The sequence below is a fragment of the Camarhynchus parvulus genome, chromosome 7 (assembly GCF_901933205.1).
Source record: "Camarhynchus parvulus chromosome 7, STF_HiC, whole genome shotgun sequence".
NCBI lineage: Eukaryota > Metazoa > Chordata > Aves > Passeriformes > Thraupidae > Camarhynchus > Camarhynchus parvulus.
The window spans coordinates 18,037,199-18,055,484 of NC_044577.1; positions in this window are offsets into that span (position 1 = coordinate 18,037,199).

The window sequence follows — 18,286 nt, forward strand, 5'->3', positions numbered from 1 at the left end:
ATTCCGTTTTGCCACTTTGCTATTTTAATGTAATTTTAAATCACTTTGCCACAAGGAGGAGAGAACAAGAAAAAGGTGAATGAATAAAATAAATATATTTAAATAGGGGTGTGGGATGCATGTAATCTATAACATGTAGTTTTGAGTGTCATGAATACAGTGACACTCAAAGTCTCTTTTGTTGCTTTTGTTTTAGTCTGAAAGGTAAACGCGTCACAGCTGACAGCCCAGCCCGTTGATCTTTTTGCAAGTTATTAGTTGCTAAGCTAAGGAGGACTGATGGGCTCCTAGGAAGAAAACCCTAAATTGTCTAAACAGGGACGCCAAATATCTTCATCCCCTTTAACCCAGATGTATTTCAAGAATGAGGTACAATAAGAGGTCTGATCCTGCATTATTGATATATTTGAAACTCCCATTAGAGGAAGATACTGTTTTATGAATCAAGAGTCTTAGGAAGCTTTGGTTAGCAATAGCATTTCTGTAACCTGCAATAAAACTCTTGTGGATTAAATCAAAGGTTAAAACACAGCTGTGTTTCTTAAAGCCCTAAGAGATTGTAGCATCCTCATGGAAAATATAAATAAATGCCTCCTTATATTTTAAATATGTTGCTACTCTGTTTTATTAATTGTGACTTCTGAATATACATAGCTCTTAGCTAGCACAAATCATTTTCACTTGTAGAATTTTCCAGGGAAGTGATGATGATAAGTTCTTGAGCATCATGCAGTCTTATTCATGTGTGTGACGTAAATTTTCCATTTGTAGAGGCGAACGTAATGTTTGCTTTGGCACTCACAAGGGTATATTGATTCTGGCAAGATTTTAATATGCTATGTTGTTAGTTAAACAAAAGTGTGACTTCACAAAAAACAAACGCTGAAATTTGAATGGCCTTAAGCAAAATCAGCTGTTTCTCTTCCACAATTTACACTGCAAGCATTGGTTGCCTCTTTTAGAATAATAGTGCCTGATTTGGAAGTAATAAGATCAGTGACTATTTTAAGTGTCGAATATCCACTGTCTGAACAGTTGTAAGATTCACAGAAGGGGATATGGAAAAAGGCATAATTCCCAATAAGAACTTTTGAATCGGAGTAGCACTTCCTGTGTTTTGGCTTTATGACATTTCAGTTTTCAAAAAGCTTAATCAAAGACATATTTTTAAATGCCTCCAAATTATCTATATTAAGCAAGAAGGACTACTGAAACAAAAGAAGAAGATGTAGATGCAGAGATGCAGACATCTATATAGAAAGAGGCAGTTTAAAATGGCTTATTGTTAATTAATTTCTGGAGGAAAGAAAAACTAGTTTATTGATATAGAAAACTGCACTAAAGTTTCACTTTTGACATGTGAAGTTAATTCTTTAATCAGATGTGTACCTAAAATTAATTTATACATATCCTATAAATATAAAACATTTTAATTTGTAATTGCAGATTTTCTTTAATTTTTTGTGGAGTTCTTTTTGGTTGTTTCAAGCATGGCTTCCTAATGGCAATTAGAGAAAGGTAGTCTTGCTAGATCTGAGCTTCAGCTTCATTGGCTTTGGCTTGCTTTATGAATACTATATATTTCTTGCCCAGATGTACATGGTACTTACTGATTTAGACCTTGCTTAGTTTTCAAGCAAGTGTGAGGCAGTTAAAAAGTGAAGAAAGTGACCAACTTTTTTTCTTACACTAATTTTGAAGTATCTAGTCAATAACAATTGGCTCATATAAAAAAAATTTTGTCTTTTTCTTAGCAAAACGGTGGTGATTGTGCCACATTCACAAATCCACTGAATCTGAAAAGGACAGCCAAATGCAGCCATGATGAATAGAACTCTAGGAATGCTAGGGAAGAGTTTATTGTCTTGGAAACTGCACAGCTAATCTCCTGATTCTGCTAGTTAATAATGGCTAAAAGGTTATAGCAAACAACCCCAGAATTTGTATTAAGCAATGGTGGAAATCACTTTACATAAATTCTGCTACTTTGTTTTCATTTGTGGTGTGAACTTTACTCACTGTTCCAGTTTGCTCTTTGATCTGTTGACATGTGGTTTGCTTCCTCTTTTTCCTATGTGTAGTGGACAATGGAGCAGTTTCCCAAGGAGCTATATACACAAACATTTGCAGTAAAGTTGGCTGTCTGAGTTATTGTTAGAATTGAAAAAAGGGAGATTTATGTCCTTCTGTACAGATTGCTTTTTCTTTTTGTGTGAATGCAATGAATTGTATAGATGCTAAATTTTATGTAGTGGTGGTGGCTGTATTTTTTAATCATTTTAAGTCAAATGTCAGACAATCATAGAATGGTTTGGATTGAGAGGAACCTTAAAGAGCATCTAGTTCCAACCCCTCTGCTGCAGGCAGGGACACACACCTCCCGCTAGACCAGGTTGCTCAAAGTCCCACCCGACCTGTCCTTGGATATGGGTATATTGTCTGTGATAATAGTTCATATATAAACAGTTTCTTCTCCATAGAGCATCTTCATAATGGAAATAAAACATGTCTACACATTGCAAAAATATTAAACGCTGCTATTGTTAACAATACAGTTCACTTTGCATTTCAGTATATGTAAACTTCTCCACGTTTGGAACAAGGATGGACGTGAGGGTTTTTTTACGTCAGTTATGTGCCAGTTCCCCTTTTCTTATGAATCATCCAGGATTTGGACAAGGTAAGTTTCCTATATGTGGTTGCACTTTGTATGTAGTCAGTAAGAATGACATGGTGAGAGTAAGAACTACAGTAAGAACCATGGGTGTCTTAGCAGGTTCTCCTTTTTACCTGTGCCTCCTGGCATGCAGGTCATGCCTGGACTGGGCTTTGAGCTGAGAAGAAACTTCTCTGTTGAGAGACCATCCTTCACCTCTTGCTAGTACCTCTCTCTAAAAGGAGAACTTGCCTGATTTGAAAGCAGGAGCCATGCATGCAAGAGGGGAGAATGATGAAGATGCAGCTCAAAGGCAGGCACGAGAATGTTTCCTCTGGGAGCTAGGGTGAGAAGCAATCTTGGATAGACTGACCAAGAAAAATGAGATACAGAACAGGGAACTGAGGAACAGGACACTGTGGACACGATTTACAGAGAAGATTTGTAACAGGATACAGTGGGACAGGGTGAGGACCTTGGGCCTAAAAATGAATGAAATGAAATTAATTTATTAAATTATTTAAATTAAAAAATAGAGGAGGCGAGAGGAGAAAGGGGACTATTCATCACAAAAATAGGGTGAGATCTGGGTAAGCAAAGCAATCAGTACAGGACTGAAGGTAAAAAGACATATCTTCAAAGTTTTTATTCTCCCAAATGGTAATGCATTTTCACATCTTAGTGGAATATTACAGGTTTTCTCTTTCATCCATATGTGCAAAATGCATTTCAATACATTAAAAAGATTGAATGTTTCATTTGTTGTAGTTTGTATGTGCTGTGCACATGTTTTCAACAGTGCAAGCAAGTGATACACCTGCTTTTGCTTTCTCCTCAGGGAAAAATGTTTTTACCTTCTTTCAAGTAGAATCCTATAGTGACAGAAGCTACATTCCTAACCTCCTGGGAAGCAAATACCAGAGAATAACAGAAGTGTCTATATCCTGATTGTGTGCAATCAAGGTAGAACAATTAAATTTACTCCATGTGTTCTGATGATGTCCCATTTAAATCAAGACAATATCTGCAGATTATCACTGTGAAGAGCCTCCCAATATCAGTTTCTGTTATACTTGCATCTGTTCAAGAGAACTTATAATGAATTTGTATAAACTAGAAATAAAACTTTAAAAAATAGCAGAATAGGCTTCATCTGGGATCATAGCAATTTAGAGATGGAATATGTTTTGTTATTTTAAAACACTTATGGTTGCAGAGGAGCACTTATCCAAGAGGCTGAAAAATTAGCTTATTTGAGGTATAATGTATGTCAAGAATATTAAAGCTAATATCTGTGTTTTAAACTTTGTATATTTAATGTTAGCTAAAGCTATCTTGTCAATTGTTGCTGTGAAAAAGGAGTTAGCAACAAGATAGTCTCATTTTCAGAGGATATTTTATTGATTGGGTTGCTACAATTTTGAAGGGAACTCAAAAGATTAAGGAAGCAAGTGAATTAGCTTAATAAGGCTAAAACCCACAGATGACATATACAATTTGATAAATAATTACATTAAGAATAATCCAGGCATTCCTGTGTTTTGATACTAAATGAATTTTTAAATTAATTTAAAAAACAGTGTTGGTGGATATGCCTAGTTATAAAAACAAGCCAAATGTTAAAATTTTTAAGTATGATGTAAAAATAGAATGCTCTATAGCTACTGCATAAATCCAATGTATAGTTTTCTCTGTAGTGTGTCATGTTCAGTGAGAAGAAAAAGATGCACCAAAAATAGATAGTGAAGTTTTTTCATGTCTCTAGGAATTTTCATATGAAAGCAGCTTTGGGAATTGAATGATAGTTTGAGAATGGCATATAATGTTATGTTTTAGTATTTAGAAGGTCTAGTTCATACCTTTACATGATACAAAAAGCAAGATGAATTAGTCAAGTTGGCAGGCAACAAACTTTCATTGTATATATTTATCTCCATGCCCTATTAAATCAAGGAATCCCAATGTTCACAAGGCTAAAAGATTGGTGAGTTACCAAAATCTGGTTGTATTAGATTTTTCCATTTTCATTGTTATATTTGTGAATGGGAAATTTTGCATATTTACTGTTCAAGATGTTTAAATGCTTTGATTAAAAAACCAAATAAACAAAGAAATAACAACCCTAAAACCTTTCTCATTACCTTTTGTGAGGTCCTAACATTGCTCAACAGTAGAGCTGAAGAATAGGCCTGAATATAAAATGGGTCTAGTAGACACAGTTACCAAATTAAGAAAAGATAGAGCGAGAAAACGGAAAGTAATTGGCAATAAGGGAAAACGGAGAAGTAATTGGCAATAATAATTGATAATAATAATCGGCATGACAACATGTAGTCCTGTAGCAATCATACAGCACTTAGTATTTAATATGGAATGACAAATTCAGTACAGCTCCTGAGAGAGCAGGAGAGAGATAACAGTGTTGCCACACTTCCCTGTCACTCCCGACTGTAAACTGGCATGTGGACAAGCCAAAGGCCAAAGAATGAAAGTAGTTGGTTTGCTATAAGAGTTACAATTAATTAATTATGCTTGAGGGTGGTTGTTTTGGAGGGTTTCATTACAAAGCCACCACTAATTATTTCTTTCCTTAGTGTCAGGCACACTGTAGCCTCCATTTCCTTCTGATATAACAAGTGCTCTTTAAATGGAGGAGTGCATCTTTCAACTTGAATAAAAGGGTTGTTGTGCAGTGTAGCATTTAGCAGATGGCCTTAGAGAATCTAAACCCACCACTAGTCTTTTATTTTACACTAGGAAGGGCTTTGCCATTTTTAATGGCTCTGTTTGCTACATTCCCTACTAAGCACAGTAGTCAGATGATGTTCTGAGGAATAGGGCAGCTTAGCTTCCAATGACATTGATTACACTCAACAGTGAGAGCATGAGAAAGAGTAGTGGGTGGAGAAGTGAAAAGGCAGTGTGAGGCATTTCAAGGAGGAGATTTGCACTGCAGCACTTGCATGTGGGTGACAATCCCTCAGAGAAACAATTTTTACTCTGAAGTGGAGCAGAGTTGAATCTTCTGTGCTCACTTCAGGTTTAATCTCCATCCCTGCAAACTACCAGTGCAGCCTGTAGTTAAATGTGCATTTACTTAAAATAAAAAGAAAATAACAGGAGCGAGAAGCTGCATTTTTTGCATGGAGCTCTGATTTCACAGAGAGAGACACTGGCATGTTAATCCCTGGCATAAATGGGTGCAATTCTCAATGACAATGCTAAGCCTGTTCCCACATGGGCTGAGCTAAACCCAAAGATGACACACAATGCTGTTAAAAATCATTCATTTAATCCCTTTTGAATTTTTGCGATCTAACAACCAGAGATGTTTGTGTTAAGAAAAGGTGATATGAAAAAGCTGTCATTGTTGTGGACCATGATTTTCTCTGACATATAAATTACGACAAACAGTCATTATCTTATTTTAGATAAAAATGTCTTCTTTTTATTCAAGAGTGAATATTAGTGAATTGAATAAATCATCAGGGATAGTTACCAAACTCTGAAATAAGATCTGCTTTTTAAATTAGAAACAGTCTGAGCTAGCTTATACAAAGAAAGAAAACCAAAACCATCCTGGCAGTGAGTCTACATTTTATTTTACCAAAGTTTATGAGGAATCAATGCAATCAACAAGAACCTTGGGTTTAGTTTCTTCTTCTTTTACATGTACTTATTTTAATAGCAAAAGAAAGCAGATGGAAAAGGAAGCTGCATGGTACACAGTCTACAGAAAATGCAAGTATTCTTATATCACTTAAGATATTTAACAAGCTACTAAATCACACTCTTCTTCTTGCATCAATTGCCTGGAGGCAGAATATCAGAAACAGTAAATATTTATTTTACTTAGAAACAATGTTAGTAAAAGGCCTCAGGGTTTAATCTGAAAGAAAAAAAAATCTTTGAATTTTTGACCCATATTTCCAATGTCATTTATGTCACTTTAAGTCCAGAAGACTCTCAAAGTCTGTAGAGCTTCTTCAAGATATTGACTAGTTGCTCACAATTAGAATCTAAATTAATGGCATGTGCTTTGGTTTTGGTTGGAGTAGAGTTAATTTTCTTCACAGTAGCTGGTATGGTGCTATGTTTAAGATTTGTGCTAAAAACAGTTTGGTTGTATAGAGATGTTTTTGCTATTGCTGGGCTACACTTGCACAGTATCAAGGCCTTGTCTGCTTCTTGTACTCCTTCACCAGTGAAAAGGCTGGGGTTGCAGAGGGGTATGGGAGGGGACACAGCACAGCTGACACCAACTGACCAAAGGGATGTTACAAACCATGGAGTGTCATGCTCAGCATGTAAATCTGGGGAAAACAGAAGGGAGGGAGGGACATTTGGAGTGACAGTGTTTGTCTTCTCAAGTCACCATTGCTTGTGGTGGAGCCCTGGCTGTCCTGGAGATGGCTGAGCAGCTGCTGGCCCGTGGGAGGTGCTGAATGAATTCACTCTTTAGCTTTGCTTGCGTGCACAGCCTTTGCTTTACCTATGGAACTGTCCTTATTTCAACCTATGACTTCTCTTGCTCTTACCCTCTTGACTCTCCCCCGCTCCACCAGCGTGGAGTGAGTGGTGCTGGGGTTAATCCCTGACAGGGCCTAATACTACCTGTAAAGATAAAATTACAAACAGACATTAAAGTACAAAAATACTTTATTCGCTACTCTTACTTTGTTTAAGGGCTGAAATTTGGTTGCTTACATATGTGTTTATATTTTTGTGTAGGATATTCCGAATTTTTTATCCTAATAAATTCTGTGGTGGATAATAAGTTTTATGAAACTTCATAACCGACCAGATAAGCATGATTTATTAAGGTAAGTGATTTTTAATAAAATCCTTAAGACATGTTCATATTTGTTGTTTTTCTCTCAAATACTTGAGAAAATTACTGTGAGAAAGTATGCCTATTCTTAAAACTTTTGAAGTCAAAAAAAACAACAACGTTTGTGAAGATAGGAAAAAAACCCAATAAGGGAAAAATGGCTTTTTTAATGCATTGTCAGGAAATAAAAATGCATATTTATGTTTGCCTATGTTTTTACATTTCACAGACGTGTTATTTGATTACCAAAAGACTTTGCACAATGGTGTGTGATTCTAAGGAAATCCAGTAAAGCAATATCATCTAAACTTATATTATGCTTTGGGCTTCCATTTTTTTCCAATTGCTCATTCTCCTTTATCTAAATTAGTAAATCAGATTAAAAAAGAAAGCAAACATGACACTCTTTGGGAGTCACAGATAGCTGAAGGTAATGCAGGCAAATACTAGCTAAGTGTTTTTTCCGGTGGACTTTCCATTCCTGTATGAGATCAAGAATACAGCAGTCTTATCTGGTGTGTTACCAGCAATTTTGTTTAGTAGAGGTATGCTATATGTATGCTTGTGATGTTTATATCATTTTTATATTCTTGTTTCCAGCTACACTACCTTCTGATTTATCTTAATAAAGCTTTGGGAGACTCTCAAGTGGAGTGTAAGTAAGTATTAGATATTTTAAGTATACATTACGTAAGTATTACTGGTTGTAATCTTAAAGTGAATAAATAAAAAGTTTAACATAAACATGCATGTGTATCCATGTGTAACTACATAAACAATGACAATTTCAGGCCTCTTGGTTTTTATGCTCAGCTTGTTTGGTGAGATCAGTAATGAATGTGCAAACTTTCCCCAGGGTAGCCGAGAGCAACCTTTTCTATCTCTCCAAGAGTGTCAGTACTCCCTTTTTTAAAAACAAAGCAAAGCAAAACCACAACAAAACAGTTATTGCCAAAGATAAGCCTAACAGGCTTAAATTATAGATATACATACATGTACATATGTATATGTGTATGTTTAAAAATAAAATGAGAGCATAGAGAACATCAGCAGGCTGAGAGGTAGAGAAATGGAAATTGGCTGGCATCCAAGTAAAGAAAGGTCCAGCCACGAGAAAAAAGAAATTCTTTAAACAGGCATTTAACAAGGAGAGAGATAAAGGTTGTTCACTTAGAAGTTTTTCCTTAAATAAATGGTTGTATGGAATGAGTTGTAAAAGAAGTTAATAAAGGTCTTTCTGGTTATTAATCTGGAAAAGTATACAAGCCATAACTTTCACGTTTGGACTTTTGAAGCACTTTTATGCAAGGGGCCTGCTGGGGATCTGCATTCTTCTGCAGTCAGTATGGATGCTGAGTCATCAGGAAAGCTGGCCATTTGGTTTTTGGTTTCTAAATATAGAGGTGAGCATTTAAAGCCCTAATCTGCTAACAATGGGCACTCGTATGCAGTGTTGGTAACATGAATGATTTCATTCTTAATAGGGTTGTATCAAAACCAAGCTGTGCTTGTGTGACACATAGTCCTGAAGAGCTATGGTTTCTATAACAAAAAATTAATTTAAATTTAAAAATTATTAAAAGAAATATAGAAGAGCAACAAGTTTCAGTCTTTGATAAGCATCAGAACCCTCTCATGGTAGGTTGTGTATCTTTGCTATATGCAGAGGAGGTGGAACAAGTAGACTTTGCGGGAGGGAACATAAGAGCAACCTAAATTAAGGAAGGAAGCTTAGATTAAGCCTTAGAAGGGGTGAATTATGACTCTTTGATTGTGCTTTAGCTATTGTATTCAGGGAATAAGGAGTTTGTGGGAGTATGCCTGAAAATTTTCAGTTTGATAATAATATTATTGAATAATATTATCAGAGATTTATACTAACATCACTTTTGCAGCTGGTGTACTATACTAGCATTCAGTACCTAGATTGGTGTGGGTTTTTAAATTTCTGATGAAGTTCTGCGCACTTGGTTTGTTTGGAAACTTTGCGAAAGTAGGACCTATGACATTCAAAATGCTGTGACAGAATCAGAATTATCAGAGGCATTTTCACTTTCACTTTAGATAAATTTGTATAATTCAGTATTCAGCAGTAGGAGGTCATTCTTTATAAAGCAAGCTTTTACATTGATGGTTCAGTGTTTTATTTTGACAGCATTCTGTGCCTTCTGCATAGATCCTAGCTGAAGAGATGCTGACTGAATGCTTTGCCACCTGAAGATGTGGAACAGGTAGGGAGCAATCCTGCCTGGTCAGCAATACTATCAGTTTGGCTAAGCACGTCCCAGACCTCAGCCAGTGACTCACCCCTGGCTCACTCTGCTCAAATCTGCTGCTGCAGAGTGTGTGCAGCACAGGTGCCATCTCCCCATCCGGGTCTTCCAGGAAAGTGAGTCCTTGAACAAGCTGGGAGCTCCCACGGGTATTGTTCTGGCAGGCAAGTGTGGCCCAGGGGTGCTCCAGCGCCTAGAGCTGCTCTAACTGAAGCACATGCTTCATTATTTAGATTGCTTACAGTCCAAGTGGGCAAAACTCCTTGTAACTGAATTAAAGAAAGACTATCTGCTAAGTGGATGGCAGCAGAGGAAAGACTGTTTTGAGGAAAAATAGTTTTTTAATTTAAACTTTGTGTCTTACTTTCATCCTGAGAATACACAGTATGTTTCAAGAGCTATTTTTTGTAGGTGAAATAGCTGGGAATGGAACTCTTTACCAGGATGTAAAAAACCTGTAGCTATGTTAAGTGACAAAGCTCTGGCCATTGCATCCAGCATGCAGTGCTTTTGTACAGTGGCAGTTCATGTGCAGCTGATTCATCTGTCAAAAACCAGCCGTTACCTTACTGTAGGATGTGAGCTTCAAAATGAGGCTGTGCCCTCATTTTCTGTGAGAGCTTAAAGCAGGCAAAGTTTGAAGGTTTAAAAGTTAGTCAGCCATGCATGAGTTTTAAAGCCACGACAAATTAAGAACTCATTAAATCTTGAAAATACTTGAATTTTATCAGTTTCCTTCCAGCTGGAAGGAAAGACTTTTGTTGTAAAATCAAGACTAACTTGATTTTACAACAAAAGGGGGTTTCTTGACAATGTTATAGCAGCATGATGAGAAGAATCTTTTTTTTGATTGAATGAGGGCAGAGGAGTCTCCTGGCACTAAAAAGTCTGGCCCTAGCATAATCATCTTGTCTGTTCCTCTCATGGCAGCAGGTAGGTGGAGTCAAGGTCTCTGGGCTCCAGAAGATAAATGCCTAATATGTGACCTACAAGTATATTTTTGCTGTCTGTGGTAGTTATAAAGAAAACAACAAAGTCCTGGTTTATTCCACTAGTAGAAAAAATTTTATTATCCAGCCCATTTCCTAATGTTCTTTGGAGAAGACTGAATCCTTATTTCAATTATGCAAGGTATGCTGAAGATATTAATTTGGGAATTTACTATTAGTTTCTATTATAATTATCTTTATTTTGGGTGCTGCCTTTGCACAGACTGAAAACCATGATACATGTCTTTTTCTTAATTGAACTTTTTACTGTTATTTTTCTATATTGTACCTACAACCTTCCAAATACCTAGTTATTTCATGTGTTCTACCATAAATATATAATAGTGAAACAATTGGAAAAATACAGAATACAGCTGAGGTGGGACAGAGATATGGAATGAGTTATTGGTTGTCTAAAATACAGCCACAATTCCAGCTTAAACTCTTAATATTGTGTGACCAGTTACTATGTCTTGTTTGAACCTTATGTGAAAAAAGCCCCATGGAAAATGCAGCATATTTAATGTGTTCACAAAACTGCTAGGGCTTCTTTTTCCAGTTTCACTCATCCCTGTTAGTTCTGACAATGCTGCCACATGACTTGTGGTGAAATTAAATTCCCATAAAAACCCACAAGTTTGGGGTATAAAATATACTTGTGAATTCCTCTAATGAATGTGCCTTGCCATAAAGAGCCTACAGCAGCTTACTGGTCAGTGGCTATTATTATGCACAAATAAAATCCCTCTTGTGAGAACACCTCTATTATTACACTTATATTATAATATGACATGTTTTCTTTCATGTGATTCCTAGGATGACCCTGTCTCAAATTTGATGCAACAAATATTATGAGGGTTCTGACCCTCAGGAATCAAGTAAAAGTTTTGCCACAGACTTCACTTAAGACAAGATCTCATCATAAAGAAATGTCATAGTCAGATCTAGAACTGCTATGCATACCTTTTCAGGGATCTGTTAACACTTTGATGAGTGTAATATCAAGAGTTGTTGGGCTCTTTTGGCAAAATTAAAAAGAAAGATAAAGAAAAAAATGCTGCAGTTTGAGTATATCTGTACATTGCTGTGTTGTCAGACCTGCTTTTTAAATTAGTTTTTAAGTTTTTATAGGAAATGCTTTAATAAAATACTAATATGGAATGTTCTGTTTGGCAGCCACAGAAAAGAAGCAGTCCGGAGTCTGTATCTGCTCAATACAGAAAAGGCCCATAACAGAAGCAGCAGAATGGTTTAATATGAAGAAATTTGAAAAGGGAAGCTAAGCTATTCTGTATTCTCATTTATTAGACAGGGAGAGGGAACTGAAGAGTAACCTTTAAGGAACTCAAATTGCACACGAATAATTTGCATTTAGAAAGGATGTTCCTTTCATGTTCAGTCGGTTTATTGAATCCATGCTAGATTCCTGTAAATGCTACACAGGTTTTGCATCCCCAGTATTTTACCTAAATGAAAGACTAACCTTTGGAATCTGGCTTGGCTATATTACATTTATGTTTAGTCTAATAGAGGTGAAGAAAGCCATTGAACTGCATGGCACAAATTCTCTTGGTCCTTTGGAAGCAGCTTTAACAACAATCTCACTTGGATGTTGAGAGTGACAGGAATTAACATCATTCCTGTACACAGGAACATCCTTCTACTTGAACAGCCTTCACAAATTCATGTTTCAGTAATCTACAAGGGCAGAGTGTGGTGCTGAAGGAGGAAAAACTGAATATACTTTTCATTCCTGTGAGAAATTAAAAAGAAGGCAAATTCTTTGAGTGGTAAGCAAGTCTGCCTTCATTTTGATTCTACTAGTCTGCCATAAAGAAACTTCAAACAATGCCTATTTCACTGAACAAAGATATTTTGAAAATTATTGTCTTAAGGAGCTGTGGGGTTGGTGTGAATGTGAATAGAAGTAATTTTGTTCCTTTAGCGTACAATATATGTTGACAGTAAATTCTTCCTGCAGACAGTGGTTATAAGAAGTTTTGCCTTGGGGGTTACACAAAATGCTGTATTAGAAGTATAAGAGAAACCTTGCTTTTTATGTGGGCCTTCTTAATAATACACCTATTTCAATCTCCTTCTGTTTCAGCCTTTGTGTGTAGATCTCTCAGGTATCTTGTACAGTCTTTGTGGACAAGATAATATTTAACAAGGTGCTTGAGACTTGTAATATTTTGGAATTTGTGATTTTTATGCAAAAGCAAAATCATATTGAAATCAGACAGGAATATAATTTGTCAATTATACTCAGGAAGTGCTTTGTGGAAAAATACCCAAATCAGTAATAGAGAGTAGATATTTCATATTCTATTTAATATACTTGGCATTAGACACATCAGATTGTAAGTAGCATTTTTAAGTTTATTCCTAGCAGTAAGTACTTGTTTGTATTAAGGCAGGGGGATAGTTTGGTTCTTATCCTGAAAAGCAAGAAAAAGCTAATGTCTTTGTGGACTCTGCACTCACACTGTCTTTATGGGAACTTAGCAATAACAGTGCAATTGCTCACTCAGCTGAAGTCTGGAATGTCCTGAGTTATTCTGAATGTGTGTTAGCCTCAGTTATTGGCACTCTGGTCCCCAGATGGAATTTTTTCTTCCAGTCCTCTGCAGCATTCCTTGTCAAAAGGACTACTCTTACCCTTTACCACATGATGGTAGAAGGTCTAGAGTTTGGAATGACAGTACTGAAAATTGAAAACTCCTATAAAAGAGGAATCTTAAATTTTCCAAAAAAAATTCCTATGTCATCTTTGCTTTCATTTTGTTGAATCCCATGACAAGAAACTATCCAGTAAACAGTTTACTATTGCTAAATGTCAGGGCTAAATAACAAGAGCCATGGATAAAATAACCAGCATAGTAAAGGTTGACTAAAGCCATATATAAACAAAGGCCTCTCAGACAACCTGCATATTTTTGTATGTGTCCTATCAGCTAAAAAAGGCATGGCATGGCTGCAATCCTCAAGTTCAGTACAGCTGCTAAACTAATTGGTTATGAACCTGTGTAAGAAGTTGTCCCACCCTGGTGAATAATCATCTCATCTCACCCATTGTTAACTCAGTTGGGTTAGAGTGAAGGAGATTTGGGAACATGCACAGCAGTAAGTTTGGCACTGAAGACTTGCAGAAAAGACAGAAGAATGCTGTGTATTCTCAGAGATGGAGGATACAGGTCATCTGATCGTCTGCATCTTCTGTTCTTTGCTCTACCTATTCAAAGAATAATAAATTGGTATCAGTATTCTGCTCCATTTTCTCTAAGCACTCCAATAATGAGATTTGAAGTACTTAAGAGATCTACTAAAGCTCAGAAATAAAACATCAGTCATCTAGACCAATGGACCTTTCTGCAGTAAGAGCAAAGCTTGACCATGACAGTGTTTTCCTTGGAAACATTTCAGCCCTGTCTCAGAAACTACAGGTAAGGAAGATAAGTATCCATATTTGTGTGCATGTGTGGGTAAACCAAAATAAAAATTCCAAAACAAAGCAAGTTGACTTGCTTCTTCCCAGCTCCATGTAGAATCATAGAACCACATAGATAGCAGTTGAGTTGCTTTGTGCATGCCTGAGGTGTGGTCAGGAATCAGTATAGAAATGCATTAAAAATAGAACAGAAAAAAGAAGCTAATGTGCAGAAATGTCTTGCTGCTATTTTGTTTGCCTCTAAATGTTGTTGTAAGTAAATGAGCATGTGCAATTGGCCATGGATTATCCTTTATACTAAAGTCAATTTGGAACAAGTTTTACAGCATACTTCATCACTTCTTTGGATTTTTAAAACTTTTTAATAACTTGGCATATGAATTTATGAGTGTACTGTCGTACTGTCATCAAAAAGAAGATCAAAATAGTGACTAGAATAAGTGAAAAGGAGATAGAACTGGCACAAAATCTGTACGGAACAAAGAAGTTACCTTTATTATTCAAAGTACAACTCCCGTTGGGAACTTGCCTAGGTATCATATAAATCATGATGGAATAGGTCCTCTAATGAAGGACCATTATGATGGGAAGCAGGTAGTCTCCATTTGAAATAAAAAGCTAGGCACAATTATACTGGTTGTTAACGTGCAAGCAGCTAAAAGAGCCCTGTGTGTTATTAGGCACTTACCCTTACTACCTGAAGTGGAATTGTCTGATAGGAAAATTGGGTGGGACTTTCTGTGGAAAAAAATGCAAATTGTGTACCAAGTTGTCTGTATGAGTCTTATGGCTGATTTTAGTGGTTTAAGGTTAAGTTTTCTTGGTAATGAAAGAAGTATTTTGGCTCTTTCTGAGGACTGTAAACTTTATTAAGCACATGCATGACAAGTAATCTGATAGCAAACTATGTCTTCTTTGCCTCCCTAGTCCCTTAAATGTGTGCTGAATCCCTTCATCTGAGACAGGCATTGCTTTCACTGTTGTTGCCTATGACAGATGAATATGAATGGTGAATCTGTCTTTGGAAGGCAGAAGATGAGATGCATTGTCTTTTAGTGGTCAAGTCTGATAGACATCCTTTTTTTATGTGTCAGTATTGAGTCTTATAAAAGATTTCTCAAAGTGAAAATAAGTTTTCCTGAGAGAGAAAGATAAGAAATAAAGGATTAGTAACTCCTACTGTGAAAGTCTAGCCCTATTTCTAATGCTAGGTTAATAGTTGGTATTTGTGATCTGAAAGGCCTATGATTCTAATGAGAGATTTGCTCCTGACTTCAGGATGATCACAGTTTTACTCCTATGGAGCAGTTGGCCTTTCCTAGGAAAGCTAATGTATAAAATACAGCCTCTGCCAGCACATCATGAATGCAACATGATGGGAAGAGGATAACATTGAATGACATCCATAACCAATAATAGCTGCTATGAGCATCCTGTCCATGGGTGTACTAATGTTAGCTACCAGCTTGATTAATGACATGGAAATGCTAACTCTTTTCTCTGAATAGTGTCTGAATGCCTCCTGCCAGAGCAGTGGAGATCACCTTCTGCTGAGCTTATACATATATGTGGGAATGGAGCCATTATGGGTGCTTCAGAGCATTGTGTAATAGCCTCTTCCAAATGAAGGGGGCTCTGAGGCACCATTCAGTTTTTCAGTTTGTACCTGCCTGTTTTTGTTTGCACATGTACAATCAGCTGACTCTCAGACCAAGGGGTGCCTTGTAGCTTTAAACTCAGCTGTGTAGTCTGTGTTAGGGATTTTTTCTGTCTCTATAAAACAAAAAACAAGACTTATACTAAAGATGGCCCCAGAATTTCTTTGCAGTGATCCTCCCTGAGAAACTTGAAGTTTCTTTATCAAAAATGGGAAAACACGTGAAGAAATGTGTGTACGTGGCAGAGAGACCTTGAGAAGGCAAGAAAAGGATTTCATTGAATAATTTCCAAAAAGTAAAAAGGAATTATTTGTATCAAACCAGAGGGAAACAGTAGTGTGAGGGGACAGAGTCCTTTTGCTGTCTGAAAGTACTGGAAATTTTACTCAAGACTGGGCAGAGTTCTGCATTGTGGTATTAGATGTCAACATCCTGAGATACTCAGCTTGGCACAGTGAGACCACTTCATTGCCTCATTTCATGCTAGTGTGCTAAATATGTCCAGAACTTGGCTTTTTATTCTATGTGCAATAGATTAAATTCTCCTATTTTGACAGGGAATATCTTTAGCAGTATGCCCTGAAATGCCTTAGGGATTCATGCTGTCCCTTAATCAATGCTGCAGACGATGCAGTTTTGATTTTTTTCCCCTCTAATATATGAACTATGACACTAGATTCATCCTGGCATACATCAGTCAGACCAGACTGAAAGCATTCAGTTAGAGCCACTTCATTACCAGCACAGAGCCAACAAATAGGGGACAATCTAAAAAAGGGAGATTGAAATATAGCATAGATGAGAAATATATCTCAAAATAAGGTCATAATGGAGGATATAAATTGCACAGCAATCCAGACAGCAACAGGACATCCTCAAAATATGCTACAGCATCTGCATACTGATACCGACTTTTACAGATATGCAACAAATACGGATTGTTTGTGAAATGAACAGCTATAGGTCAAGATGTAACATAACAGAAAAAACAACTTTGCAAATATAAATATTTATTATTAGTGGACAGTAATTGCTTCTTACTAAAATTGGCAAGAATTATGAACCCAACCCCCTTTAGTACTTATTGGAGAATTAGAAGGCTAATGAGCGAGTGTAGCAAAAAACCCTCTTCTGCCTTCTAGAAAAATCAGCAAAGCTAGACCATAATGAAGAATACTCTAGTGTATTGAGAGCTACTGGGCTGCAGATCCACCACTAAAAATCTCCAGTGCTTGATACTGAACCAAGAAAAGAAAAATACAAAATGAAAAATCCTGCATTGGCTGAAGGACATGCAGAATTCTTCCCCATCTCTATTTGTTGCGATTGTTAATACTTGTGTGAAACACTGCTGGACTGCCATACAGCAAATTACCAGCAAGAGATTAATGTGTCTGGTTTGATCTTCGAGCTCCTTTGATAAGATGCAGGGAAGAGTTAATGTCATCTCTACATATTGTGGCATGTTTAACATCTGCTATTTCTTTCTGGGTTTGCTTGCTGTTTCAGTCCTTAACTTATGACCTTTTCTTTTTTTAATTTAGCCATTGATTACACCTCAGGATATGTGATTCATTTGAACTGCAAAATCCCTATTTCTTGTGGTACTAATAAGCATTGTGCCTAGTGAAAGCTGTAGCAGAAGAGAAAGGGAGGAGGCCTAACAGGCTTGACACTGTCTTTTGTCTGTGTTGCAGCAAGGGGAGAAGGAAAGATGTATAGTAATTGTCTTATCATCGTGCACATATATACATGTACATAAGCATTTTTAGTTGTTTATCTAATCCCTTGGATGCTTTTTCAATGCCTGTCTTAACCCTTTGTTCTTGAAGTAAGCAAGGAAAAACTATATGACAGGCATTTAATTTTTTTCTTTCTCAAGTACAGCTAGTGTCCCTTGTGCTGAGAAGAAAATGGGACTATGTGGAAAGCTAAATTTCAATTAACACATCAAAGGGCAGTTTGTGGTGTTTTGCCTATAACTAGGATTTAACTGAGTTGCAGGACTCTGGGAATTTCGTGTTTTTCTGTAGGCTCACTTACTGCATTCTTACCTCTCCTACTTTTCTGCTCTTCCTCTGCTTCTCTGAAGGGGACAGATGAAAGCAGTATGATCTTGTTGAATATGGTTCTTGCTGATGAATTAGATGAACAGCTGCTGGGAACAGTCTAGGAATACAATTTGGTGAAAAAAAGAGATGAGATAAAAAAAATCCCTTATGATACCATTCATTCTATATGCAGTATTATACCATATTGGTGGAAAAATGGGAAGGCCTAAAACTCAATTTCACTTTGAGCTGGTTTAAAAAGAAGCAATTCTACATACATTGCAGCCACAAAAACATATATTTATAAGCACAGACTTACTTTGTAGGTAGCAACTGCACAGCTGTATGCATTTGATTTTTTGCATGCATAAGAACTTACT